Here is a 3,636-nt window from a genome sequence, read left to right on the forward strand (position 1 = left end):
GGGGTCCTAATGCTTGATTATCAAGCCTAATGCTTCATGATAATCTCTTATCAGCCCAAGTAATTATAACTGGAGATCCAAGTGGGCTTATTTTCTAATTTGAACAAATAGCCATAAAAGTAGACAAAAGTGGGATTACGAGGATCCTCGACAATGGCATACAACCGCAAAGGAGATGAGAAACCAACATGATATTCGATAACCACTTGACAGTAATATTGCTAACCACTTGACAGTAATATTGCGATATGGAAAATTTAAGAGCAAAACCTCAGTTGCACATATATTTCCTCCTTATGTTTATGCACAGCGCCAAATGGCATCAAGTTTCAGCATCTCAGACTCAATCCTATAACATTTTGAGCTTTTCATCGGTCAACATACATGTTTACAAGACAAGGACACATAGCATAACCAATCAGGACACAGTTCACTCATGCACTTCTAGACTAAGAAACAACCATTTAAAATCTCGCGCATCGCACAGAGTCTACAACTAACAAGACTCATGATGATTGCCCTAGCTTCCCACCACTCGTATCGTAGCCCGCATCGTCATATATATCCGGCAAAATTCGTTCGAGCAAGCAGGTAGTAGTTCTCAAACTCCTTGAGGTAATCCAGGAGCACCACGATGGTCTAGAGAAGGAACAGTTGCTGCCGCCACCACCCCTCCATCACCGCCGCCTACTTTGCCGAAATGGAACCCACCGCTTCCATCGTCCAGTTTAGGCCCTTGAACTTTCGCTGAAGCGGTAAACAATATAACACAAGCAAAGTTAAGTCGATTGCCCACTCCGTTGAACTAGGTTAAATTTGCAGTGTGAGAACAGAAAAGAAAAGCCACCTTTGGGATCAGATCGTTTGACAGTCGTGGCTGAAGATTTGCACTGGAGACTTTGGGTTTGAGCAGCATTGCATCTTACATCCAGCAGACCATAGCCAGCTCACAATTGGTCTTTCATGAAGACGTGATGCATGTTCATGCGATGCACTCAGACCTCCAACTGCGAAAGTCAAACCAGATGGATATGCAAACTGCCTTAGTTTATATAGAGTATTAGTGGAAGTATCATCAGATTGCACATATATGCAAACTGCAATGTTTCAGTAACTGCTTTCATACTCTTTAGCCTAAGATTTAACCAAATTGTTGCTAGGTGATGTCACAGAGTTCATACCTTCATAGATTTTCATCCATCTGTTCACAGAGTTCATCATCTGTTCCATCAACAACTCTGCTCCTCCGCAAGGTCGTCGCTGGACTCCACTGCTTGCTGGCCTTCACTGACCGCCGCTCGACTCCACGGGCCATGGTTCTCCCTGCCCGACGCGCCTCCCGTGGCGTTCTTCAGATCTAGCGCCCCTGCCGGCCTCGCCCGGCCCCGCTCGCTTAGCACTGTCGCTCCTGGCTCCCGCAACGTGGGATACGGACCGACTGAGCCGTGGAGGAGGGGGTGCATCAGGGGAGGCCGGATACGGTGGGCTTCCCGGCGGCGGTGCATGATTCCCGTGGCGTGGATAAGAGGCTGACGACATTTGGGCGATGGAGAGATTTGACGGGAACACAACGAGATTGAGGAGAGGAGATATGAGTCGGTCATGGGGAATTTTCCAAATAATTGACATATCTACCCTTGAAAAATTTGTTAGACCCACCTAAATTTTGTAACGGTCCCACCATTAATTGTAATTTTATGTAATTTAAGTCTTGTAACTCCTTGTAACTTCTATTTTTTCACCGTTAGATTTGAGTGGATGGACGGCTTCTAAATTCGCCAATCACTGTAACAGTTGTAAATAAACTAATGTGCTACCTAGTACGTATATGCCTTTTTTCATGAGTTAATTACAGTTTTAATACACAAACTTGCAGCGGGGGTACAATTTCATACAAGAACTTGCAAAACGACTCAAATTAGCCCCTAAACTTGCTCTGTGAGAACAAATTGATACAATTTAGTCTAAACTTGCCATATTGGACAGGAGGCACGCACCGGCCAGTCCGATATTATGCAGAAACGCCCCCAAGTATAGCAATAAATCAACCCGCGGTCCTCAGAGAGAGCTGGTAGTAGAAAACTTAAAAGCGCCCCCTGAGGTTATGCAAAATATTACATTTGAACTACGACAGCACAAACCCTTTCGTCTGTTTCGGGTTCGCCTGCCTGTTCGTTTCTCATCGGCCGCTTTGGCTGTTCGTTTCTCGTCCGCGACGAGCGACGGTGCTCCCTGGTTGGTCGCCACCAACGAGACCGTCGCTTGATGGAGCCACGTCCCCGGGGCATTGGCGAGTTTCCACCTGATTATGGTATGCACACTCATGATATGTTGGATGGTCCCCTATTTCGGACCTGTTATGGCTAGGGTTTTGATCGTGTTTGTTCAGAGGTATTCGTTCTTGATCGGTCCACTTAAACTAAAAACAGAAAATTAAAGACAAAAAATAAAAAATAACTTTAACAAAAACTCTAAAGACAAAGATTAGGAATACTAAACTCCTCCCCGACAAGCACTAGAAAGAGGACTTGATATCTACTTTTTATTGATCCGGTATTGGAACAGAAAAAAGCATCCCGCACATATTTCCCCAGGGGTGACCCTGGGTTATCGAACCCACGAGAGGAAGATTCCCTTAAAGCGATGGTCTCTAGCAAGCTTTCGTCAAAATGTCAAATCCAGCTATTGACCAGATCAACAAGCAAATAGTGATTCAAACACTTATAATAAAAAGAGGTATGAGTATGAGGTCTTATGCTTACAATCTTGTATTTGTGATGGGATCAAATATGATATTAGTTTCTGCGATGCACTCGTCGAGATGTGCTTGCTACGGATCGAAGCGGAAATACCTTCGGTCAAACACGATCAATACCCTAGCCATAAGAGGGCCGAAATAGGGGACCATCCAACATAGCAGAAGGAGTGTGCATACCATAATCCGGCGGAAACTCGCCAATGCCCCAGGGACGTGGGTCCATCAAGCGACGATCCCGTCAGCGGCGACCAACCAGGCAGCACCGTCGCTCGTCGCGGACGAGAAACAAACAGCCGAAGCGGCCGATGAGAAACGAACAGGCAAGCGAACACGAACCGATGAAGGGGTTTGTGTTGGGCTTCCAGTGCAAATGTAATATTTTGCATAACCTCATGGGTCGTTTTAAAGTTTTCTACTACCGGCTCTCTCTGAGGACCGCAGTTTTGCTTATTGCTATACTTGGGAGCGTTTCTGCATAATATCAGACTTACCGGCGCGTGCCTCCTGTCCGACGTGGCAGGTTTCAGACTAAATTGCATCAATTTGTTCTCGCAGAGCAAGTTTAGGGGTTAACTTGAGTCGTTTTGTAAGTTTTTGTATGAAATTGTACCCCCGCATCAGTTATGTTAGTTCCCCTTGATTTATGGAATGCAGACGTGCTTCATGGGGCAGTTATGAGAAAAGCACGTAATTAGTGCAGCGTATCAGCAGACTTTGTGTGGACTGCATAATCGGACGGCTCTTATTAATCTAATCCAATGGCTATGGACTGATCTGATAACAAGTATGGCATCAGTAGTCTGATGCCTAGTGCTTCCCATATTGAGGAGCCCGTTGGTTTACAAATGAAACGGATGTGGGATGGTAATGAAGCGTCG

The 3,636-nt window shown here is 45.5% G+C and overlaps 1 long non-coding RNA gene across 1 annotated transcript; it reads right to left on the reverse strand.

Moving 5' to 3' along the window:
* Positions 1–256: 256 nt before the first annotated feature.
* On the reverse strand, positions 257–1,594 carry LOC123141594 (uncharacterized). Its single transcript, XR_006470360.1, has 3 exons — positions 1,182–1,594; positions 848–1,007; positions 257–747 (listed from the first exon to the last, which is right to left on the reverse strand). It is a non-coding gene; the product is annotated as an uncharacterized lncRNA (long non-coding RNA).
* Positions 1,595–3,636: the final 2,042 nt, after the last annotated feature.

Source organism: Triticum aestivum, chromosome 6D (genome assembly GCF_018294505.1).
Source record: "Triticum aestivum cultivar Chinese Spring chromosome 6D, IWGSC CS RefSeq v2.1, whole genome shotgun sequence".
NCBI lineage: Eukaryota > Viridiplantae > Streptophyta > Magnoliopsida > Poales > Poaceae > Triticum > Triticum aestivum.